The sequence below is a fragment of the Trichosurus vulpecula genome, chromosome 3 (genome assembly GCF_011100635.1).
Source record: "Trichosurus vulpecula isolate mTriVul1 chromosome 3, mTriVul1.pri, whole genome shotgun sequence".
NCBI classification, from domain to species: domain Eukaryota; kingdom Metazoa; phylum Chordata; class Mammalia; order Diprotodontia; family Phalangeridae; genus Trichosurus; species Trichosurus vulpecula.
In genome coordinates this window covers 152,403,000-152,430,226 of record NC_050575.1, presented here as the reverse complement: position 1 = coordinate 152,430,226, position 27,227 = coordinate 152,403,000, and the positions used below count along the sequence as shown (strand labels likewise).

General features: G+C 39.8%; 1 pseudogene; it reads left to right on the top strand.

Annotated features, from left to right (window-relative positions):
- Nucleotides 1-5,569: 5,569 nt before the first annotated feature.
- Nucleotides 5,570-7,905, top strand: LOC118842257 (annotated as a pseudogene).
- Nucleotides 7,906-27,227: the final 19,322 nt, after the last annotated feature.

Here is a 27,227-nt window from a genome sequence, read left to right as displayed (position 1 = left end):
TGGTCTTACATATGTGTGTCTGTATATGTATGTGTGCATATATATATTATATATATATATACATATATATATTAGTGTTTAATTGTAGCCTTCCTTAGGGCAAGGAGGGGAGGGAGAAATAAAATAAAAAGTACACAGCTAAGAACAAAAGAAAATTTAAAAGGAAACACAGAAAAGCTGGATAGCTTTGAAAACAATGTACAGTATTTATTATGTAGTTTAAAAAAAATTAAACACTCGGAAATGAAAATTTATGATTTTATATTGAATCGTCTCTTTATGTTCTGCTGTGTGTATGGAAATGTTCTTTTTTTCTTCATTTTTTATTTAAGTTTAAAAATTAACTTTAAAAAATTTACATATGCATCATTTCTCCTATTGCTTAAAAACTCACCTGCTCAACAGGGCCAAAATCCCAATTGTCTACTTGGAAATACACACCAGAAAAAACCCCAGGAGTTCACCTAGCCTAAATTTCTTCCTCTGTTAAATTCGAGACATATTGACTAACAACCTTCTACATGTTCTGCTCTTTGTGAAATTCAAAATCTAAACTTTCTCCAAGTTTCTCCCTTCCCTCTGTACTTTGTTACTCAGTCCCAAAGTGGCAGAATGACTCTTTCTGTCTCTCTCACAATCATGTAAGGAAAATTCACAACATGGGTCATTTTCTCCTGTGGATGCTTACCAAAACTGAACTCAAATAGCCTTTTACTCCAAGTTACTCTGAAATTCTTATATCTGATAATAATCTCCTATCATTCCGTCTTTCCCCAAGCATTTCTCCTAAACTTTTTGTCTGGTCTCACCATGATCTATAATCATCTACCACTCAGAAATCTTGCAGGCCATCACTCGCTACCCTGGCTTTATTTCTCTCTGTTCCTAGTTACTGCTGTTACTTAACCAATTCAATAAATTCAAGTCTGTAAAAGGTACTCAGGCACAATGTGAGAATCCATAGAAGAAGCAGTTTTCAATCCGAACACAAAATGCTTATCCAAATCACACTCCCAGAGTCTTGCCACATTGCAGTAATAGGTTGAGAATTCCCATCCCCCCAAACTGATATCACCACATTTTCCCCAAAAGTTGACTGCTAGACCTCTGTAACCCGTGGTCCTCAAGAGAAGTTGATTTCAGCTTTTACAACTTGGCCCTACCTTATCTTTCCAGACTTATCAAATATACACATTACTCCCTTTTATATATATTATGGTCCAGATAAACTGACCTTCTTACTGTTCCTCATACATGACAGATACATCTCTTGTCTTCATGACTTTGCACTGATTGTCACCATGCCTCAAATTCACTCCTTCCTCTCCTTTGTCTCTCAGAGTCCAGCTTTCTTTAAAGCTCATGTAATGGCAAGCAAAGTGGGACTACTTGCTGTTTTTTTCTTTTGGAGTGCTTCTCAGCACTAAGGCAATCAAGTGCCTTTGATTGAGTCTTGCCTTTGTTTGAATCAAGTCTTTGATTGAATCAAGACTCTTCGATTGGAAACAGTATATATATACTCTGAGGTTAGCATTTTGCTTTGGGGCTCACTCATTGGAAGAGTGTTTGTGTGATTTGGCCAGACGAGACTCTGGGTAGCCATTAAGGAGCCCCCTGGCTTTGAAAACCTAGATGTTGCTGCTTCTCTCTCTCTCTGGTAACTATTTATGTATTGCTATGGTCAGATAGTTACAAGCCTATCTGTTGATTTGCGTTATTTTCTCTGTTTGTAATTTCTGTTTGTATTTGCTCTGAAGTTCAAGGTGCTGACTCTTCCCTCTGAACTAAGTGAATGATATATGCATGTTTAATTAAAGTTAGATTGTAAACCCCTTAAAGTTGCTTTCCTTAGAAAAGCAGATCAAAAAACCTGTACTAGCAGCCCTCCTATGTGCTGGTGTTTTTGGCCTTATGCCTCCACAGCAGCTGCAAGCAGCATTGTTGTTACAGTTCAGTTAAAAGTCATCTTCTCTTGATCCCCCTGATCTTTTTCTCTTCCCCTCGAATTATCTTGTATCTATTTTGCTTATATCTACATATGGATATGTCTTTCCCTTGTCTAGATTGAACGTTTCTTGAGGGCAGGAACTGTTACGATTTTGTGTTTGTATCTCCAGTGCTAGACACTTAATAAATACTTCTGGATTGATTGACTGTAGAGTTCATGAAGAGAAATGAGGTCAAAAAATCTGGAAAAGAAGGATAGAGACAGATGATGAAGGGCATCTTCCAGACTGAAGCATTTTATTCTTGAGATAATAGGGAATCAGCAAGAAGTTTTGAGCAGGAGAGTAACATGGTCAGACTTAGACTTTAGGAAAATGATTTCAGCCACTGGATGGAGGAAGGGTTAGAGAGAGAGGGGAGAAACAAGGTGTTGGAATCCAATAGAAGACTGTTGCAGTAGTCCACTGGACAGCTTATAAAGACCCGAACTAGGGTTTTTGAATTGGAAAATCTTTCCATCCCATAAGAAGCAAGTAGGAAGAACAATAGAACATGAGTCAAGAGCCCTGGCATAGCCTTTGGTCCACTTCTAACACACTTTGTGTCATTTGGCAAGTCATTGACCCCTTCCTAATCCTCAAGGAACTTAGAGTCGAATTTTATAAATAATAATTGCTAGCATTTATATAGGGCAGCTAGGTGGTACAGAGGATAGAGTGCCAGGTGTGTAGTCAGGAAGATTCATCTTCATGAGTTCAGATCCAGCCTCAGACCCTTATTAGCTGTATGACCCTGGACAAGTCACTTAACTCTGTTTGCCTCAGTTTCCTCATCAGTAAAATGAACTGGAGAAGGAAATGGTAAACCACTCCAGAATCTTTTCCAAGAAAACCCCAAATAGGGTCACAAAGAGTTTGAAACTACTGAACAACAAAAGCATTTCTATAGCAATTTAAGGTTTATAAAATGCTTTTACAAACATCTCATTCAATCTTCACAACAACCTGGGAGGTAGATGCTATTATTACCCCCATTTTAAGATGAAGAAACTGAGGCAGACAGGTTAAGTGACTTGCCCAGGGTCACATAGCTTGTCAGTATCCGAGGTAGGATTTTAAATCAGATCTTCCTTGCTCCAGGAAGGTCCATGACACTATCCACTTCACTACCTTGATGCCTCTAGAGACAATTAGGACAAAAACACTGGGGAACTTGGATGATGTATGCACTATGAAGTACAAAGAAGGAAGAGATTAATCATGAGATCCAGAATAGTCTGGAAGGCTTTCTAGAGGAGATGGCACTTGAATTGAGTCTTAAAGGATGGGGAAACTGAAGTAGATGGGAGGACCTAAGTGAGTCAAGACAGGGGTAAGAATGAGTGAGGAACTGGGGGAAGGGAGGAGGGAGGATGATAGGAAGAAGAGTCGGTTGACTAGAGTGGGAATGCAGGGGAAAGGGGAGAGTAAGACAGAAAGCAAAAACAAACAATCCTCAATGTTTATATAATTTTTTTAGAGTTTGCAGAACTTTTATATTCTCTCAATTGACCCTCACAACAACCCTCTGAGTCAGGAATGGATTAATATCCCCACTTGATAGATGAGGTAACTGAGACCCCAAGAGTTAAAAATCACTTGCCCAAAGCCACTCAGGTATTGTTACTTTCCAGTTCAGTATACATACTCTTTCCATTACTCCAATGAGAAACAGACACACTGAGGAAAGGCAATTTGATGGGTAGAAGGCAGCATAGTGGAGCAAACACAGAATTTGCACCCAGAAGGTCTGGGTTTAAATTCTGGTTCTGCTACTTACCATGTGTTTGGTCAAGTCATTTCTTCCCTTTGGAACTCAGTTTCCTTATTTGTAAAATGAAGAGCTCAGAATAGAATGGTGATCCCTAAGGTGCCCTCTGGCTCAAAATTCTGTGATCCTGAAACAGCCCTTATACCCCAAACATCTCTCCCTTGCCCAGTAGCTGAAATGTATTCCAGTTAGTTGCCCCCTTGCTCTCAGAAAAGGAATAGAACCAAAACACACCCAAATGCCATGCCAGTTGGCCAGGCCAGAGGTTCTCCATCTTCCCTGATGGTCCATCCCCCACCCATACTTAGGATAAAAGAAGACAGGAGCTCACCCAGCAGCGAGGAGCTATGAATTAGTGAATGCCAGTGCCTCAGGTACCCACAATGGCAAAAACAGATCCAAGCCAACACGGATATTTATTTATCTCATGTTTTTCCTTCAGATCTAGCAGTGTGACAACAGCACATGTCAATGTCAGCCCAGGTCCTGCCGGCAACACCTTGAAAACTACGCAGAGGTTCAGAAAATAAACAGCCGTCGTCGCTGTGATTCCAGCGATAAAATACCAATGTAAGGAGAGCCTCCTGGGATCCATAATCTGGAATTGTCAGGGGATAAGAATTGTCTGTCTTTTTGATAAAAGATGTCAGCTACCCTTCTGGGTTCTAAACAGAAAGAAGCACTTGTGATTATTAGACGGATCAGTGAGAGGAATGACTGTCTGCCTCTCCCATCCATGTCCTCAAAATTTCCTTATCAAAAGCAAATTCAGCCAAATCAGAGTTACAAAATGTACACCACCTAAAACTCCAGGGCTCCTTGTTTTCTCCCTGGGTACCGTCTCTGGGTGAAAACAGAAATTTCTTGATTATCATTCAGTTCAAAAAACCTTCAAAGACTATTTTAGAATCAGCACTCTTCATTTCGTTCTGTTCGTGGTGTTTGTGAAGAGTATACGTGTGTATGTATGTGTTTGCAGGAGTGTTTTTTAAGCAGAGGATTAATTAGCTTCGCGAACAATTGTTTCTTAATTTTCAGTTTGTGGGTGATATGTAACTAGGCTTGCTTAGAAAGAAATATCAGAAATCCTACCCCCAACTTCTACCTACCTACCTACATGTGCGCGCACGCACACACACACACACACACACACACACACACACACACTTCAATAGGGGGGAAATGGCCTAATTGTTGAAATCATTTAAAACTGCCACATATCCTGACCACACTCTCCCCATTTTTCAGGGCTCAAGTCACATGTCACCTCCTACAATAAAGCTTCTCCTTGACCACCCCAGCTGTAAGGGGTTCTCTGCCTCCCTACTATCCACCCTTTCTGGAGTCATTGTGGTATAAACTAGTCTAAGACTTCTGGAAATATATTTAAGAGATTCCTGGTTTATGTGATCCTATAATCCTAGGAATCCTGCCTCTGATGCTTACTAGCTGTGTGATCCTGGGCAGATCACCTACTCTCTTTGAGCCTCATTTTCCACATGTATAGAGTGGGGATAACAATACCTGTAGTTCCTTCATCCCCAAGTTGCTGTGAGGCTCAAATGGGAAGATACAAAGTGTCCCAAAAGTCTTAGTGCAGTTTTAAGCTTTACTAACTGTTAATATTCTGTATATATCAAGCACTTTATAAACTTTAAAGAGTTATATAAATATCAGTAATTTATCATTGTTGTTATTACTTTTATAATTGTTAGACTAGGGCTGTAATTGATATAGGGATCTCCTGATGAGGTTACTCCCTGTACCAATGCATATGCTCTGAAATTTACAGCTTTAAAGAGGTTCCTGCGACATGGAGAGGTGAAGTAATTTGCTGAAGGTCACACAGCCAGCGTCTGTCAGGTGCAGGACTCGAATCCAGGTCTTCCTGACTCCCAGGAAGGCTCTCTATTTTTTATGCTATGGTGACTCCTAGTTATTCATTGTCATTGTTATTGGGAATGTTCTCCCTCCTCACTATTTGACTGTGAGCTCCTGGACTGGATTTTGGGTGGGGGGAGGGCTGTTGGTGTTGCCTTTCTTTATATCCCCAGCACTTAGCACAGTGCCTGGCACATACTATCACAGTGTCTGTGCATTGGCACGTAGGAGGTGATTAAAAAGTGCTGGATGACTGCCTGACTCACCTCCACCTCTTAGAATCCCAGGGATAAAATCCCAGTTCGAACCCTAGCTATGTGACCATGAGCAAGTAACTTAACGTATATGTGCCTCATTTGTAAAGTGGGGATGATAGTAACACTTCTGAGGCCTTCTTCAAGGAGCTGTAGTCAAACAAGATCGTGTACACAAAACATTTTGTAAGCCTTAAAGCATTATATGTGTCAGCCATTGCTATTTGTATTTCCTACAATTCCCATTACAGTTCCTTGAATGTGATAGGTACTTAATAAACATCTGTTTATTTAAATATGTGAAAATTGAACTCCTGGAAAGCAAGAAACTGGAGGGAAAGATCGTACAACAAATTTCTCTGATAAGGGTCTCATTTCTCAAGTATGTAAGGAACTGAGCCAAATTAATAAAAATAAGATCCATTCCTAAATTGATAAATGGTCAAAGGATATGAACAAGCAGTTTTCAGAAGAAGAAATCAAAGCTATCTATAGTCATATGAAAAAATGCTCCAAAACACTACTGATTAGAGAAATACACATTAAAACAATTCTGAGATACCACCTCACACTCATCATATTGGCTAATATGACAGAAAAGGAAAATGATAAATGTTGAATATGTGGGAAAATTGGGACCCTAATGCATTGCTGATGGAGTTGTGAACTGATCCAACTATTCTGGAGGACAATTTGAAACTAGGCCCAAAGGGCTATAAAACTGTGCATACCCTTTGATCCAGAAATAGCACTACTAGGTCTGTATCCCAAAGAGATCATAAAAAAGGGAAAAGGACCCACATGTGCAAAAATGTTTATAATAACTCTTTTTTCATGGTGGCCAAGAACTGGAAATTGAGGGGATGCCCATCAATTGCGGAATGGCTGAACAAGCTGTGGTATATGAATATAAGGGAATACTATTGTGCTGTAAGAAATGATGACTAGCTTCTTGTTATTTGCCCTCTTCCTGGCACCCTCTCAAACCCCCTGCAGATCCTGGATAGGTTCCCCTTGGATGGGTCCTTGGAGGGAAATTCTCTCTCTCCTCCCCTCCCCCACCCAGTCTGCTGCCCTTGGGCGACTCTGGGGTACTTCTCTTTCTCCTGGAGGGAAAGAGGGAAACTGCGAGTGAGAGCGCTGAGGGCAGCGAAGGGGAGAACAGTGGATGTGGACGAACAGTGCCGCCATGTTGGTGAAGGAGAAAAAGGGAAGTGGGAATGTGGGAACTGTCAGTCTTGCAGGCTCAAGCCCACCATCTTATCAAAGGCAAAGAAAACCCAGAATGAGTACAGACCTCTCCCCTTCCCTACCCCTCCAGGCATCCCTGTGCCTCGGTCATCTGTGTCTCAACTTACAACAAGCACATCAACATCAGCTTCCAAAGGTCTCCCTTAGACCCCCAAAAAAGAAAGGAATGGGTTCATCAGGTTAGGGCACAAAAATTTTGTGCCAGGGAAACATACTTTTCTTTGCTCAAAACACTTTGAAACCTCCTTTTTTGACCTAATGGGACAAACAAGATGACTTAAAATGGATGCTGTACCAATTTTTTCTTAATTTCTATACCCATCTAAAAACAATGAAACTCAAGTGAAGAAATCTTAAGAAAAACCCTCACATTCCAACAGGAGCATCCAACCCAAAATCCAATGTTAGCTGTCCACAAGTTCTGCTTGAATCCAGCTATGTCTTTAGAAGCCCAAGGGCAAGGGAAAGGGGATAATTCAAATGGAGAAAGAGATAGCAGGCTTAAGAAGAAACTTGAAGAATTGCTTGCAGAAAGAATGGAGAGCAATTCAGAGATGGTTCAAAATCACATGCTTGGTGAGAAGTTTAAAAGCAAATAACATATTGCCCAGAGGGCGCATCACAACACATCTTGCCAAGTGCCTTAAATGATCTTGCATTACAAAACTTGAAAATCCTTGTACAGGATCAAGCAAGATCAAACATTACAAGTTCTCTAAATAAAGACAGCTCCAACCCAACTTTTGATACTAGCCAGAACTGAATTCAGCCTTCACTAGATTCAGAAGTAAAAGTTATTTACTATGCTCTCAGCACAGTCTTATTTGAAATAGCACAGTTTTCTGGATATTACTTATATAAAGACTATTACTTATTTTCATAGAAAAAGTAAACTTCATATGAAAGCTTCATTTTAATATAAGCTCAAGTGCCTTACAAGAAATACCTGCTCTATCTGAAAATTTTCCTAATGAAGAAATCTAATGTTAACGAGTTTCTTTATTGTGTTGTTGGGTTTTTTTAAGAACCTGTTTTTGAAGTATTGATCTATCACAATGCTTCTTAAACTGTAGGTCATGACCTCATGTAACTGAATGTGGGAGTCACAAAAAATTTGGCAACAGTAAAGGTTTCTGAATGCAATATGACCAAAAATTAATTCAAAATCAAATGCCTAATGAATCTGAGGTGTTTCTGGCAGCACTTGCATGGTGCAACTTCAGTCCAGCCTTGGTTCTGAACACATTAGCATGCACACTTGACACTGTGCATGCTGTCACACCATGGAACACCAACAAATGTTGCCAGAAACATATTGTGTGTTATGATTTGCAGTGTTTTTACTGTACTTACAAAGTTTTCTGCTCTTACAGAAACATAATAGTTAAATTATGGAAAATAAAGACTTTTAATATTTTCCTACCATTGTTCCTCAGCATATAAGTATCAAATTAGTATATTTTTGGATTGTATTGTCTTAGAATGTTTGATTTTAAAATTGTTATTGCATTCTTTTACAGAAACATAAGTGTTTAATTGCAGCAAGTAAAAACAAAAGCCCTTTAATAATATTTCTCCATCGTTATCACTGTGACTATCAATTTTTTTAACTTAAACACAAATGGTAAAATTCTATATATAAGAAAGAACTGTTTTAAAATATATATATCTTTATGATTTATTATCAGTAAATGTTTGACTTGTATACCTATTTCATATACTTATATACCCAGGGACACACAAAAATTTCTTGGGTGGAAAGGACTCATGAGTGGAAGAAGTTTAAGAAGCCCTGGTCTGTGCCAGGTAATATATTTAGGTCATTTCACAGGCTTACTTTCTGTCAGAAAAGGAGTTTTCCTCATTGAACTGTGTTGGAAGAGGGCTGAAGTATATTTTCTAAATTTAAATATAACCTTAGAAAAGTACCAGTTCTTGACTTAAATTGTGGTATATACTGACTTGGTAAAATTATTATGTGAATTATTTTACTTAATACATTGCCTTTACCTTTATCTTATCTGTAAAAAGGGATTAATAGTGACCTCTCTCATGGAAATACTAAATTTGCAATGATTTACACTAATTTAAACATTAAGTTCTATTTGGATATGAAGTGCCATTGAGTCTATTAGATGAGAAAAGGCCATGCATTGCTCAGAAGGTATGATGACGCCTTGAGTCTCAGTTTCAGTCTCTCTCTCCCTCTCTCTCCCTCCCTCTCTCTCTCTCTCTCTCTCTCTCTCTCTCTCTCTCTCTCTCTCTCTCACACACACACACACACACACACACACACACACACACACAGCTGTGAAAAAGCAGTGTTGCCTGTTTTTTTACCAAAATTATTAAATGGATAGATATTACTGCTTTCTCATAACTTGTATATTTTTAGTTTTATGCTCTTGTGTGTTAAGCATTTTTTATGTACGTTAGGATATCAAAGTTATTGAAAGTATTTATTTTACTACTTACATAGGTATTCAGCTCAGATGATAGTATTTTTTTCCATAAAACACAAATAGCCTTTCAGTGCAGAGATGTACTTAGCCTTGTAATGTCTTGACAACTTATAATTTGTTTTAAAATGGAATCAACTTATAGACCATTAAATCAACATATACACCATGAAAACACAGTATAGACAAAGATTTGCTCCCTCTGCCACCTCCATTTTTCCACGGGACAGCATCATGCTATGGCTTTCATTGCATATAGAAAAACAAGATTTTAATGATGTTTTTCTAAAACAAATCTATGCATATGGTGCTTTTTAAAGAACTATTTTCTAATTGAATCTTTCAAAGGGTTTGCATTATTTCATAAATTATATTTATTCAATGTCGTATATTTAAGATATTTGTGAACAAAATCATGGAAAAGTTCATTAACTATTCAATCAAATTTCTTAATCCTCAATCCAAATGTATGACACTACATTGTGAATACGGTATAATATTTAACCATAGATGGTTCCACATTTTTTCACATGAGGGGTTTATTTTATGTGAAAAAAGCAAGTCAGGCTTACATCTGGGGATCTCTTTTTTTAAAATAATACTTGTTTACATTCTAGTAAACATAAAGAGTCCTGATTTAATTTTTCACAAAAGATGGTTCTCTATAATAGAAGATAACTGCTCACTTTAATTAAATGTGCATTACGGGAAAAAAAACAAATGAATACTTCCTATTAGAATGTGTGTATCCAAATATGACATTTTTATATAGCAACTCCCAAAATTTAGGCAGAATGTAAATAAGCTCCTTGAGGGCAAGAACTGCTATTTTCATTTCTGTATGCACAGTATCCTGCACACAGTGGGCACTTAATAAAAATCTATTAAAAAAATGATGAGCCTGCAGATTTCAGAAAATCTGGAAAGACTTACATGAACTGATGCTGAGTAAAGTGAGTAGAACCAAGAGAATATTGTGCACAGTAACAGTAACACTGTGTGATGATGAACTATGATTGACTTAGCTTTTCTCAGCAATACAATGTTCCAAGACAATTCCAAAAGACTCATGATGGAAAATGCCATCCACATCCAAAGAAAGAACTGGTGGAGTCTGAATGCAGATTGAAGCATACTATTTTCACTTTGGGGTGGGGGGAGTTTGTGGTTTTTTTTTCCTTTTGTTCTCTCTCTTCGTTCACAACATGACAAATGTGGAAATATATTTTACATTATTGCACATACATAACCTACATCAGATTGCTTGCCATCTTGAGGAGGTGGAAGGGTAAGGAGGAAGGCAGAAAAATTTGGAACTCAAAATCTTTCAAAAAGTTAATGTTGAAAATTGTCCTTACATGTAATTTGAAAAACAAAATACTATTTAAAAAAGAGAAATAGATACACTAATGCACTGTTGGTGGAACTGTAAACTAGTCCAATCTTTCTGGGGAACAATTTGGAACTATGTCCAAAGGCCTATATAACTGTGCGTACCCTTTGGCCCAGCAATACTGCTACTAGATCTGCATCCCAAAGGGATCAAAGAAAAAGTAAAAAGACCCACGTATACAAAAATATTTATAGCAACTCTTTTTTGGAAGAATTGGAAATTGAAGGGAGGCCATCAACTGTGGAATAGCTGAACTGGTTGTGGTATACAATTGTGGTGGACTACGATTGTGCTATAATAAATGATGAGCAGGATGGTTTCAGAAAAACTCAGAAAGATTTTTATGAGCAGATGCAAAGTGAAATGAGCAGAATCACAAGAACATTGTGCTCAGAAACAGCAATAATGTAACAATGATGAACTCAGAAAGATTTAGTTATTCTGATCAATACAATGATCCATTACAATTCCGAAGGATTCATGATGAAAAATATTATCTACCTCCAGAAAGAAAACTGATGGACTATGACCAAAGATTAAAGAACTTTTTTCCACTCTCTTAATTTTTCTTGTTCTTTTTTTTCAACATGACAAATGTGGAAATATTTTACATGACTTCATATGTATAATGGGGATCTTATTTCTTGCCTTCTCAATGAGTGGGGGAGGGATAGATGGAGAGAGAATTTGGAATTGAAAATAAAAAAATAAAAGAAAATTAAAATATAATCATTTATTACATATGTATGTCAGATGGCAGTTTGTCACAGCCTAATATGTTTAATAATAATAACAGTGTGCATAGCACTTTAAGGTTTGCTTTACAAAAATGTTTTATACGTGTTATCTCATTTGATCTTCTATTGTTTCTTGACCTATGCTAGCCTTTCAAGTGTTTACATCTTGTGTATCTAATTGGATTGTAAGAACCTCTCAAACAGGAAATGTGTTCTTGATGCTCCCTGATATTGCCTGGAGCACCCTGAGCATAAAAATGGAAAAGCAGAGATGGTAGATGGACTGTTGTATGTAAGGAGCAACAATTAGGCCAGTTTGGCTGGAATTATGATCTTTGATGGGGAGTAATGTGTACTCAGCCTGCAAAGATGGATTGATACCAATATTTTACACGCATATAGCATTTTACAGTTTTCAAATCACATTCAAATGAACCACACTAGCCCCAACTGCCCAGAATTAATTTTTCACTGAAACCTATGCTTTTGCTTCATATGAAATAGCATAATATCTCTTTAAGCTCATTTCCTATGGGTATCCAAGGTATTTTTATATGTAACATTTGATTTTCCCTGTGTGCTAAAAAAAAAAGGCACAGTACCTGGCACAGTGAAGACATTTAGTAAATGACCATTGATAAATTAATTGGTTTTCTTGTTACAGAGGGGAAGAAGACTCTCCTAGGTAACCCCTCTGAGAGTCTCTACTGGACCAAGGCAACTTGCTCATCCCAGGCTCACCAAAGCTCCTTCAGTTTTGAGCATACCAATCCATCCTCCTTCATAAGTAAAATTTACAAGCTATGAAATTAAATTATATGAACTTTTTCTTTTTTAATTCTGAACTTAAACACCAAAAAAAGAGCATAAGCACAATAGAACCCAAAATAAAATTCTATATGAAACCACAAATCTCCACTTCACATTCCTTGTTCTTTTTAAAAGTATGTAATAAAGTCTATATGTTGCTTTCGAAACTGTACTATTTTTTTTAAATAATTTATTTATTTAACATATTTGGTTTTCAGCATTGATTTTCACAACAGTTTGAATTACAAATTTTCTCCCCATTTCTACCCTCCCCCCCACTCCAAGATGGCATATATTCTGGTTGCCCTGTTCCCCAGTCAGCCCTCCCCTCTATCACCCCCCTCCCCTCTCATCCCCTTTTCCCTTCCTTTCTTGTAGGGCAAGATAAATTTCTACGCCCCATTGCCTGTGTATCTTATTTTTTAGTTGCATGCAAAAACTTTTTTTTGTTTTTGAACATCTGTTTTTAAAACTTTGAGTTCCAAATTCTCTCCCCTCTTCCCTTCCCACCCACCCTCCCTAAGAAGTCGAGCACTTCAACCTAGGCCACACATGTATCATTATGTATAACCCTTCCACAATACTCATGTTGTGAAAGGCTAACTACATTTTGCTCCTTCCCAACCCATCCCACTTTATTGAATTTTCTCCCTTGACCCTGTCCCCTTTCCAAAGTGTTTGTTTTGATTACCTCCACCCCCATCTGCCCTCCCCTCCATCATCCCCTCCCCTTTTATTTTTTTTTTATCTTCCTCCCTCTTCTTTCCTGTGGGGTAAGATACCCAACTGAGTATGTATGGTATTCCCTTCTCAGGCCGAATCTGATGAGAGCAAGGTTCACTCATTCCCCCCTCACCTGCCCTCTCCCCTCCTCCCACAGAACTGCTTCCTCTTGCCACCTTTATGCGAGATAATCCACCCCATTCTATCTCTCCCTATCTCCCTCTCTCAGTATGTTGCTCTCTCATCCCTTAATTTCATTTTATTTCTTTTACATATCTTCCCTTCATCTTCAACTCACCCTGTGTCTGTTCTCTCTCTTTTACATATATATATATGTATATACACATATAAAAGCACACATATATATATACCTACATACACATGCATACATATACACATAGATACATAGATACATACATACATACACATTCACCTATATATATACATAAACATATATATATATATATGCATATCGAAACTGTACTATTTGCACTTCTCTATCAACTTCCTTCTATGCTCTTCTATGCATTTTTAATTACAATGGCTCTTTTGGGAGGAGCCTCAACTAATGCCCTCCCTCATCCTTCCCCCTCCCAAAGAGAAAAAAGAAGCCGATGTAACAAATAAGCATAGTCAAACAACACAAGTCCACACAGAGGCTATGTTCAAAAATGTGTCTCTGCACCTTGTGTCCATCACCTTTCTCTAAGGAGGTGGTTCTGATAGAACAGGTTCCCTGCAGACATGGTTGGTTATTGCTTTGAACAGAAGATACAAATCTTTCAAGGATGTTTTTTCTTTCCAATTTTGTTGTCCTTGAATAGATTTTTCTTTTGGTTCTGTTCATTTTACTCTACTGGTAATGCTACCAGGATCCTCTGAAACCATCTCTTTCTTGGGTTCTTATGGTACAATAATATTTCATTACATTTAGATACAATTTGGTCCGTATTTTCCCAATTATCTAAAAGGCAATCTAAGGCATCCCTTAGGTTCTAGTTCTTTTCTTTTTTGTTCTCCACTTTTAATTCCCCCCGCTTTTCAGAATCAACAAGTTTGTTTTGTTTGTGACTCTTCTCTCTCTGGTATCCTCCTTCCTCTTACCCAGCCCACTCCACCATTCCCCATTGCCACTTCCATCTTCTCTTGTTTACCTATTGAGTTGGGTGTATTTCTATCCCAAACTCTGTGTGTGTGTGTGTGTGTGTGTGTGTGTGTGTGTGTGTGTGTGTGTGTGTGTATAATGATCCTTTATCCATTTCAGGTGAATGAAGTTCATCTAATTTTCACTCACCCCAAGATCATCTTCCATGTTTGTACCTTCTTCTCACACATCCAATTATGAAAAATAGCAAGTCCTACTAGTGTATATCTTCCTACACCACTATATTTCTCTTTATAACATCCCTTTCTCCTCTTAAAACCTTAAGAACAGAACAAATCCACTCCTAGGATCTTTGTTTTTCTTATCTACCTCCTTCAATATTCACAGAAGACATTAAGGTTCTAACAGGATACTTGCGTCTTTTCCCCAAAATGTTAGCCCTATGTCATATACAACTCCTTCCAATTGCTCAAATAAATTTACCATTCTAAATTTCTCTGCATTTATATTTCAAAGTCCCTACTCAACTCTCTCTTTGCATCAGAAATGCCTGAAAGTCCTCTATTCTACTAAAGATCCTTTTTTTTCCTCATGGGATTTTACTTAGTTTTGCATGGTAAGTTAGTCTTGGTTGTAAGCCTATCTTTTTAGCCTTTTGGAGTATTATATTACAAGATCTCCTCTGGTTTTTAGTAGAAGCTTCCAGGTCTTGAGTGAACTTTGCTGTATTTAGTTACTTGAACTGTTTCTTTCTAGATGCATTCTTTTTGGGAGTTCTGGATTTTAGCTATGGCATTCCTGGGACTTTTAGGTTTCCTTTCAGGAAGTGATTAGTGGATTCTTCTATCTTTACTTTGCCTTGGGTTCTAATAGATTTGGACAGTTTTCATTTATGATTTCTTGAAATCATAAATGTTTAATCATAATTTTCAGGGAGTCTGATTACCCTTAAATGATCTTTCCTTAACCTGTTTTCCATTTCAGTTGTGTTTTATGTCAAATAGTTTACATTTACATTTTTCTATTTTTTTCCATCTTTTTAACTTTATTTTAATATTTCTTCCTGCTTCAATGATTCTATTTGATGTGCTGTAGTTTTCAGGGATTCCATTTTTATGTGGAAACTGGGCAGCCTGTCTCCATCCAGGCAGCTATCTTCGCAGGAAGAACATATTCAGGGTGTTCTGCACTTATACATTTGGAACACCCTATATATTTAGATAAGTGTTGTTTTCTTCCAAAATAAAAATCTCATAAGACTATACATGAATTCCAATGGTGTTGCCATTGCTCAACATCAAAGATGACCAGAGACGGAAATAGTCAATGTTGGAGGGGCTGAAAGAGGATAGACTCAATAACACATTGTTGGGGGTGCGGTGGATTGGCCTAATCATTCTAGAAGACCAATTGGAAAAAGGAGAGAAAAACAATGAAACTGTTCATAGATACCATTCCTAGATGGGGGGGGGGGCAGGTGCAAATCCAGAAATAACTTTGGAATAAAAATAAAAGGTGTCAATAAAGCAAAATAGTTTAAATAAATTTAGCTTTCCTGTTGCTGTTTGTTTTTAATCCCATCCATTTCTGGATCTATTTCTCCAAGCTCCTATGCCTATCCAGGAATAGTATCTATAAACAATTTAATTGCTTTCCTCTCATTCTTCCAAATGGACCTGCCCAGGAGGCTGGGATCTACCTCAGGAGAGGGTCTGGCTCCCCATCAGGTGGTACAGCATGACCTCCAGGCAGTCTGTTCATGCTAATACTACCCCATGCTGTCTTCATGGCTGCCAGGAGCACAGCTGGCAACATGAGCTTCCTGGCTAGACTGGGAACTCCACTGGGGCCCAGAGAGCCAGAGTGGTCTGACCCTTCCTCTGGTGGCATGCATCACCAGAAAAGCACACACAACTCAAGCCTTCCACTGCCCAAGAGATAAAACAGCTGGTGATAGAGATTTATCAATAATATCAGTTGCCCTTTGATGAGAAAGTTTCCAAGCCAAAAGTTCTTAACCTGTAAATCTTAAAATTCCATATAAATGTTAGCTATTGATATTACAAGCAAATTCCTACCTACCTGTAATTAGCAGCCAGAAGCAATGAATAGCTCTCTGGAAATCAGAGATCCTTGGTTCATAGCCCAATCTATGTGATAAATCACTTCTCTCTGGAACCCAGGATCTTTCTCTCTAAAATAAAGAGGGTGGACTTAATGGACCCCTAAGGTTCTTGCCAGCACTAAGCCTATGCGCTTACCATCGTCAGGGAGCAGAACATGTGGGTGAAGCATGTATTCCAGTTTATAGGAAAATACCACACATCTCATATAGGGTTTACCAATTTCCATTCAGAAGGTACTGGAAGCATATTGTGGGGTTGTAGGGTCATTATGGAGAACATAAATTATAATCATAAAAGATTGGGCAGAGTAAACCGAGTAGATACCACATGAATACTTAACTGAAAATGTAGGTGAGGGGGCTGAATCTGTCTGAGCCAATCCCAGGGCTGATCCTACACGTGTCCTATCTAGGTTTTAAAAGAAATCTCTAATATCATTGCACCATTTTTGTCACTTGTCTCTCTTGCAACAGTAAAGCACTGGAAAAACTGGGCATTTGATTCTGGATTAAAGTACACATATAACATTGAGACATATCAAAACTCCCCACTTTAGTGACCCACTTTCCTAGGGCTGCTTATCTAGAATGCTCTCCTTCCTCCTCTCTGCCTCCCAGAATCCCCAGCTCTCTTCCAAACACAGTTCAGATGGTACCTCCTACGTGAGACAGTACCTTCCAAACACCTAGTTACTGTTTCTCTCTCCCCCTTGAAGTTACTGTGTATTTATTAACTAACATACATCTTTTATCCCAAGAGAATGCCATATCCTTGAGGACAGACTGTCATTTCTTTTCTTAACAATACCGGAGCCATCTCCAGTCGTCCTAACCTATGTCTTGCCACTGGACCCAGATGGCTCTGGGGTAAAGAGTAAGGCTGGTGACTTTGCCCAGCCCTGCCTCACTTAAATCCTATTCACTTGCAAGTCAAGACATTGCCTCGCTGACATCATGGTCAAACTACAACAACAATACCAAGAACAGCACCTGGCACAGTAAGTGCTTAATAAATGCATATGGAATTGAATTTGGAGAAATGTATTTTGCAATCATGATCGAGTCTTCTTTGTTTTGTTTGGGAGAAGAACATCTTCAAACCTTTCCCTCTTTCAGTTCTGAACTTTGGTCCAATTCTTGCTAGGAAACAGACCAGTGAGAAACCCGGATACATAACTATTCATCTTGATGAATTGCCATTTCCTAAATGTAAATAGGGCACACTGCCTACATAACTTAACAAGTTAATCATAGCTCACATTCCAGTTTGTCAATGGGGCTGTTTTCTTTTGCACTGGGTTCTAATTGACTAAAAAGTCCCAGAGGTTTGATGAGACTTCTAACATGCTGAACAACAGATAGCCCCTTTCTCTATTGCTCCACTTCTCTCTAGCGACCCAGAGGAAAAGAGCAGGGTGTCTCCCTCCTGCATCCAATAGCCTCCTGCCCACCTGGCACAGTCCACCTCCTGCTGCTACCTGCCCATCAGACTTTGCTCTTTCTGGTCTGTGGCTACAGCCAGGCCATTTCTGCAGACCCTGGGCACTCCCTGCAGTGGTGAAATGTCTTTCCCTGTTTCTCTTCCTCCAGGAGAGGAAAAGTAACAAACACCACATCCCAGATCATCTCTCTCTTTGGGATTAGGCAGAGCAGCAAATGGCCAGTCTAACTGACTTGAGCTTTTGATCCCCCCGACTTACATGTCTCTTCAGCCAGGTTCTCATCTTAAGTGCTTTCAGCGCCTGATTTATTAAGAGGCTGGGGAGGGGAGCTTGGTTTAAGGAAGGGTGGGGGGAAGGAGACAGTTAAGAAAGTCCCTGGAAACTGATAATAAATCTGACGTTCGTATCACAGGTGGTGCTCCTTGCGCAGGAATGGAGGATAGGGGGAGTTTAGTAAATTAAAATAAATGTGTCCACATTTAGCCTGCAAGTGTGAGCAATCTGGATTGACCCCTCCCTTTTTTAAAATTTGCTCATGTTCTTGGATTTCAACCTTATGCCTCCTCGATGTACATGTTAACATTTCAACCTATAAATTTTATTTTAATAAAATAGGTGTCTAGGAAGGAAAAGCAACCTTTTTTTTAAAAGCCACAGCAAACTTCTTGGATTTTTTCCCCTTCATCTTTCACACATTTTGTCCCAAACCACAGATGTTTCCTCTGACTTATCAGTGTGATGAAAAGAAATCCAATATCCACCGGGCTTTCAAATTTACAGCCACAGAAACAAAAGATGACAGGGAGAGAGAAAGAACTTGCTTAGCTGGGAGCTGTGATATCCTACACTGGAGAGGGAAAAGGGCCACACGCCCATGGTGCCAGCTAATGCATTTAAACATTCTTGTTACCTTTCTCACAGTCTGGGAGAGCCTTCCAGGCCACTGCAACCTCCAGCTGAAACTCATTCAAGTAATGCTCCCCCCACCTGTTAGGCCGGGCAGGCTCTGCAGACCCAGCATTAATGTCACGTTCCTAATTATCTTCCACCTCTCTGGTTACATTTTTTGCTGTGATCACCGCTTCACTGAAAGTAGTTTTCATGCTAACCCGGCTGTCCTTTTGGAGGCAAAAGGGAGAGCCTGTTCACGTGGCTTCACTCTGTGGCCTTTCTCTTCTCTGTAGGTTGTCTGAGGAAGGCCCCTTTAGATCACTGTTGAATGCTGTCCCCTCCATGCCTCTCCTCTGCTAAGCCCTCACACTTGCAAGGCTCACAGGATCTAGAGTTAGTAGGCTCCTTAGAGGTCATAGTACATAAAAGAGCTGAGATTCAAATTCGGGTCTTCTAACACCAAATCCAATGCTCCAGCCATTTTCCCAAAGGTACTCTGAAGTCCTCCCAAGAGAAAATAATGACTGCATGCTGGCAGCTTCGTCAACACTACCACCAAGCAGACAAAGCACAGGGCCTGGACACAGGAAGAGCTGACTCCAGAACTCACCCTAGGCAAATCACCTAGCCTGCCTGCCTCAGCTTCCACAACTGCAAAATGGGGATAATTATAGCACCTATCTCCCAAAGTTGTGAAGATCAAATGAGATAATATGTTTTAAATATTATAGCCACAGGAAGAAGAGATGATGGGAGAAAGAAAGAACTTGCTTAGCTAGGAGCTAATATTTGTAATAACATTTGTACAGAACTTAGCACAGTGCCCAGCTCTTTTAAAAAATACTTATTCCCTTCCCCTGTTCAACACATGACACATGCACACTCTCTGAAGCCCTATGCAAAAGGGGAAAGAGTGGTGGCTCTGGGGTCAGAGGACCTGGCCTTGGATCCTGTCTCTGATTTTACTATTTGGATAACCTTGGGCAAGTCACTTATGCTCCCAAAGCTTCAATTTCCTCATATGTTTAAAATGAATGGGTCAGACAAAATGACTTCTGTAGTTCCTTCCAGCTCTGAATCCAAGATCCTGTGATCTTTCCTTCAGCCTTTCCCCCAAACATCTTTGTATATTACTTCAATGATATGAAGTAGGTCCCTTCAACTGCAGTGGTGACATAAGACTGCACACATTTGTCTGTAACGCTGCCTTTATCAGGGTTTTGGAATGGGGAGTTATGATTCAGCTGCCATAATGTGAGTGGCTACATTTTAAAAACCACGCAATAAAGAGTCATATTTTCATGGCATACTGAAGAATTCCTGGTGATGATGTGCCCATGGTCCTCTTTCCCCCGTTAGCCTTTAAGCTCTTTGAAAACAAGGACTAGATCTTTTCCCAAGGTTTCTAGCACACTGTGGGTTCAATAAGTGATGATGGGCATGCTATCATAGAAGGGCTTGGGGAAAGGAAATCCAGAACTTTGGTAAGCCTTGAAGTACTGGATTTCCTTTCCCCAAGCCCTTCTATCTCCAACCACAAAATCAATCAAACAAATAAATAAAAACACATTTCTATCCACCCCGCCCCCCAGTGGATTTTACAACAATAAGTAGCTAGAAATCTGAGCTCCTTAATTATCTGCCTTTACCTGTGCTCTTTGGTCTAATACACTTCTAATACACTGTTTTCCACTAAGGGACCTGTATCCTTCCAAGGCACCATAAAAACATTCAAAGCTTCACCTCTTTTCCCTTCTCCTCCCCTCTCTTCCCTTCTTCTCTCTTCTCTCTTTTCTCTTCCTCCCTTGTCCACCTTTCAACTTTAAGAAATCCAGCCCTCAGCAGAGGCACTGACCTCCTCCAATCCAACCAATATTTGTTAACTTAACTGTCTGTCACAATATGCCTGACATTGTGTTAGGCATTGGGAATACAAAGACAAAAGACAAAACCGAGACTAACATTCTACCATTCTACAACATGACTATCCAGAGTAACATCAAGATTGAGAGTACTAATGCCTGGGGAAGACCAGGAAGGTTTCCATGTAGAAGGTGATGCCTGAGCTGTGCTTTGAAGGAATCTAAGGTTTCTAAAAGACTGAACAGAGATATGGACAGGAGTATGGAGAGAGGAAATGGAATAGCATATAGGGGAGCAGCCAGCAGGTCATTTTGGCTAGAAAATACACTATGTGATGGGAGGCAATGTGAAATAAGCCCAGAAAGGAAGGAACCAGATTGTGGAGAGCTACTGATGCTAGACTGAAATTGGGTAGGTAACATGGCCCAGCTTTATCTCCATTGCCTCTTCTCCATCCATTTTTCCACCTTAAATGACAGCACCCTTTCTCCTATCTTATTCATCTCTTCTTCTTCCTCCCTTTCAAAACTCTTGGTCAGGAAAAAGAACTTATGTTGGTCCTGTGTGCTTTGTTGTTGTTGCTGTTCAGTCATGTCCAGCTCTTCATGACCTCTCAGACCACAGCACACCAGGTCCTTCCATCCTCCAGTATTTCTCAAAGTCTGTCCAAGTTCATGTCCATCTCATCCTTTGCCTTCCACTTTTTCTTTTGCCTTCAATCTTTCCCAACATTAGGGGTTTTTTTCCAATGAGTCCCACCTTCTCATTATTAAAGTAGTTCAGCTTCAGTATTTGACCTTCCACGGAATTGCCTGAATCAATTTCTTTAGGAATTGACTGATTTGACCTCTTTGCTGTCCAAGGGACTCTCAAAGGTCTTCTCTAGCACCACAATTCAAAAGCATCAATTCTTTGGCACTGAGCTTTCCTTACAATTCAACTCTTATGGCCATACATTGCTACTAGAAAAACCATAGCTTTAAGTGTACAGTCCCATGTGTATTTTAGTGTAATTTAAGTCACCAGTATACCTTTCAGGTGGTGTTTGCATTTGAAACTTTTCTCTAATTATGGAGGCTAAAACCTCCTATCAATTGAATTTCAGGTACTAAAGAACAGGTAGGGCAGGAGTCCCTTCTGGAGTTCCTTGGAATCATTACACCAGGTACTATTTTGCTACCTGTATGACCTTGAGTGAGTCACTTCCCTCATTCAGGCATCAGTTTCCTCATCTGTAAAATGAAGGGATTGGACCAGATGGTCTCCAGCTCTAAATGCCAGAGCCCTATTACCACCTACAACAGAGACAGTCGGTCTTAAGTATTGGCTCCATCTGCTGATTTATGGACTATTTAGTTACGGCAGCAGCGAAGTATCCTGGAAAGGGCACTGGCTTTTGGTGTCAGAAGACCTGGGCTTCAATCCCAATTCTACTATTTACTGCTTGTGTGACCTTAGGCACATCACTTAGCGTCTTTGACACTTCGTGTTCTCATCTAGAAGATGACTTGGTTCGTCCAGATGATCACAAATACTGCTTGCAGTTCTAAATCCTGTGATCCAATATATAGATGGATGCCTTGACCTCCTCACACATGGCTTTACCTCTAAGACCCTGGAGGCCTTTGGGAAAGAAAAAAAATGCATATAACGAGATCTAAGAGGTCAAATCCCTGGAATGGTCTCAAGGCTCTTCAGTAGAATTGTCTTAAGAGGGAAAGCACAGGCTGTTCAGTGCCTTGGATGCAGGAGATTCATCATAAATGCTTATCAGTTTGAATAGAATTGAAGTTCTTTAATAGACTCTACTGTCCTTCCGTGGTGGGAAGCCATCTGGGAGGGATCACAAACTCCCTGATGCTTTCTCACACGATAACTTCTATAGGCCCCTTATACTGAGTACCCAACTGGGCAGGATACACAACAAATTGAAGACATGGCTCCTGCCTTCAGAAAGCCTATGACTGAAGAGACAAGATGTCCATCAGGCATGGCACAATGCCAAGAGCACTAGAGTGAAAGTCTGGAGGTTCATATTACATCCTGGTTTAGCCACTGACTATGTAACTTTCTATCTCACTATCTATTCAAGGCCCTTTCTTGGCCTCAGTTTCCCTATCTGTAAACCAATGGTGTTGGACTAGAAGGTCGCTAAGGGCCCTTCCAGTTCTAACGTTCTTTAGTGAAAGAAGTGATTAATGTAAATGTGAGGAAGACTCGGAGATTATAGCACATATATTTTAAACAGGAAGGGCGCTTAGAGGCCATCTAGTCTGCACACCCCCTCATTTTATAGATGAGAAAACTGAGTTTCAGGAATTTAAGTGACTTCGCCATGGTCACACCACAAGTAATCCCATTCAGATGGAATTAATCTAAGAAGGCTTCTTGGAAGAGGAGTTTGATGACCAGCAATGGCTAAGGTTTAGCAGAGAGGAGGGAGTAGGCATTTCTAAGTAAAACTGCCATCTCAGAGCAAGGGCTGAAGGCTTTCCCAAATGCCTTCCCTGTTATGGATACTGAGCCTCACCCATTCTCTGCCTCTCTCTTCCATCCTTTACTCCAAACACTAAAATTATCTGACTACCCCATCTGGACTGAACTTTCCTAAGAGTTATTCATCCCCCAGAGAGCTGGCAGGAGCTGCAGGAGAGGGCACAGCTGTGAAAAGAGCTAATGTTACAAGTAATTTTGACAATTAAGAAAACGTGTCAATTAAACGGATTTGTCTCAGGTTACATGAGAGGTTGCATACCTCAGGGCCAATCAGAGCAAAGACTTAGGTGTGGAGAACTCTGGGTTCCAGGAATAGCTTCTGACATCCTTACAAGCTAAAAAAAAGTCTTCCCCTTTTCTCTGCCTGAGCACGTGTAGCAGGAAGAATTTGGCAGTAGGTCTCCAGGAGTTACATGCCCTTCCACCCTTTAGCCATTTATCCAGAGTTGGGAAGATTCAAGGCTCCCTTTTTCATATAGTACTTTGAAAAGTCTGGCCCTGGGACTTTAGATTAAGCCTTGCAGAATCTCATTAGTTTCCCTAAGCACCAACTTCACTCTATGGAGTCGTTTCCAGAAATCACAGGATCCAAGATTTGAACTGGAAAGGGACCTTTAAAGCCAGCTCTCTCATTTTACAGATGAGGAAACCGAGGCATCAAGCAGTTAAGTACCTTGCTTAGGTAATAAATGAGTGAGGTGAGATTTGAACCCAGATTTCCCCGACTCCCAAGCCAGTGCCTTTCTATTACATCATACAGAACCAAGAGTTTTGCCTTTCATTACTTTCTAGACCAGGGGTGGGGAACCTTCAGCCCTCAGGCTACATGTGGCCCTCTAGGTCCTCAAGTTCAGCCCTTTGACGGAATCCAAACTTCACAGAACAAAGCCTTTTATTAAGTTCTAGACTTTAAAAACCTCTCCGCCTTTCTCTTATAATTGCCAGGAGAAATATCTTGGTGCATTTTCCATCACCCACTTTTCTTCATTTCTTCTCTCCCTTCTTCACACGGAGCATGAAAACGGGTTTTTTTTAAGGTTTATATACAAGGTAAAAGAGATCACACAAATTCTGAAAGTATACACCAAATGTAAATAGAAGTGCTCTTTTTTTTTTAACTCTACCTAACCACAGACTTTCTAAATGATTCAGGCTAGCTACTCATATACTGCCTTGGTCATGACTCTGCTCAGTCACCCCTTCCTCGGCAACCCCGAGAAAAAAGAATGATGTAAGCAGATTTTTGGTATACCCACCCAGGCAAATGGTTTTACCATCTTTACTTCACTCAGCCAGTTAGGAAGCCTTCTGATAGGAACATGAATTTTTGGTGCCCCAACTATATATCTATGTAATAATTCAGTTAACTTCCTTTCCCTCCCCTCAAAGAAGAGACAAGGAAGTACCAAAGGGTAAGTGTCGCCATTACCTCAAATATTAGAATAATTCAACTACATCCAGTGATCATGCCCAAAGTTCACAACCAGACAATCCCTTTCTTTACAAATACCTAAGGAACAGAACACAGTATGCGGAGAAGGAAGATGGATGTAGTGAGAAAAGTGCTGGAATTGGAGTCAGAAGACCTAGGCTTAAAACCGAGATCTATTACTTTTTACCTGTGTGACCTTATGGAAGTCACTTCTCATCTGTGAACTTCATTTTCCTATCCATAAAATGAGATTGACCCAAATGACCTCTAAAATCTTTTCTAGCTCTAAATCTTATAAGCTTATCAATTAAATATGGAGATTATTAGAAACCTGATGGTAGGACTGATCAACCTCCCCAAAGCAGTCCCAGTCAATCCTTACTATAGACAGGCTTTGATTAGAGTATTTGGGCTCAGGCCACTGCTACTGCTGCTTCCCATAGTGGGGGGGGGGGGTGGAAACCAGAAACGTAAGTTCATTTGCCCCTACCTCACCCCAAGACAACAGGCACATGCCTCCCTGTCCTCTGGGGAAGTACCCATACTCCCTCAATCTGCTGAGGACTTCAGCTCAATACAGAGAGACAAGTCCAACAGCATGAGTACAGTTCAAATTTAAATGATCTTCTTTCCCAAAGTAGATGCCCATCTACTAGAGAAAGGCTAAACAGATTGTGGTACATGAATGCAGTGGAATATTACTGTACTGTAAGTAACAATATAATACAAAAAATGTAACTTATATGAACTGATGTAAAATGAATTAAACAGAACCAATCAGGAAAAAAATACACACACACATACACATATATGTATGTATATGTATTTATTTGTGTATGTGTGTGTGTGTGTGTGTGTGTAACTATGTGAATCAAAAGAACAAAAAAGGAAGGGGGGAGAAAGGATAAGAAGATGAAAGGAAAGGAAGGAAAATGAATGCTATGTAATTATAATGACCAAGGTTAACCCAGAAGGAGAGGGGCGAAAAATGCACCTCCCTCCTTTCTTTACAAGAGAGTGGACTATGGTTGTAGGATGTTGCATGCACTATCAGACTCCTTTTCTCTTTATTTTTGATTCCTTATTACAAGTGATGGTCCTCTGAGTAAGGGGATATATATGTGTGTGCATGTTTATGTGTATGTATATATATATATTATATATAGAGAGAGCAATATTATATTTGTATTCTTTGTTGTCATTTATATATGGTTATAAAAATGACAGGAAAGAATATCAGCAAATTCAAAATTATTATAGTATTATAGATTTCCAGCCAGAAGAGACTTTTGAAAGTCAACCCCCTCAATTTATACATGAACAAAAGGAGGCCCAGAGTGAGTTACGTGATTTACCCAAAGTCACACAATTAATAAGTAGTGGAACAAGGCTTTAAACCCAGGTCCTCTGACTCCAGATTCAACACTCTAGGCGCTATATACGCCACATCTTTCTCTGTGGTGAAACTCAGAGGAGCCAGTGCCCTATATGCCCTGTTAACCCAATGTTACTGGGGCGAGACAGAATCAGGGGACAGAAGGTGGCTTCTCTGACCATCTCAGCCTGGCAACAGATGAGACTTTCCCCCAAAACCTCCTCGGTGATCCACCTGTCAATCCCGAGGCTCAGAGGGCATACTCTGGCTGTTGTTTGGGAACAGACTTTCAACAACTGATACTTGACTCCCTCTGTTCCCAAAATATCAAGCCTAATGAGTCTAACCCAATTATTATTTCATGAGACCCAGAGGACTTCAAGCCCCACAGATCCTCCATCTTGGTTCCCTGAAACACAAGGGGCTCTTCAACCATCTGTGGCGATGTCTGGGTAGGTACAGAGCATTGGTTTTGTTGTTGCTGCTGCTTACTATCTTGTCATCCCCCCTTCAATCACCAGTTCTCAAAAATAATTCTACAAAGTGTATTTGAATGGATTTGCCCCAGGAAAGCCAATAGAAACAGAAGTTACTTCCTTCCACACATCCTTTGTCCCAATCAAACGGAATCGTTCTCTGCTGCCTTCCTCTCCTTGTTCCTTCAGCATTTTCCCCCTCTGACTATTGAATTTCTACCCAGCATTTTAAACCGCTCCTCAAACGTTAGCCCCTCCGTGAAATTTTCTCCAATCCCCGTTACTATGATATTTCCTGCTTTGAAGTACAACTAACGCTTCTCTTTTCACCTAACTCATTGGTCCTCTTCGAAAACAAAAGCACAAACTACCAACTCATAAAATATCAGGTCATATGATAGCTCTCACTGATCCAGTGTTTTAAGGATAGTGAAATGCTTTACATATTTCACTTAACCTTCACAACAGCCCTGGGAGGTAGGTACAATTATTATCCCATTTACAGATGGAAAAATCGAGGCCAAGAGCTGTAAAGGGACTTATTCAGGGTCACACAGCTAGTAAGCATTTAAGGAATAATTTGAACTCAGGTCACACTGACTCCAAGTCTAGGGCTTTCTTCGCTAAACCTCTCCACTAAAATGGTGATTTTGTTCCTGTCTCTCCTCCTTACTAGACTGCAAGCTTCAGCACAGTAGGTAAGATCTCTCCCCAGCACTTACCCAGAGCTCTGCACCAGGTAGTTGAGCACTAGGAAC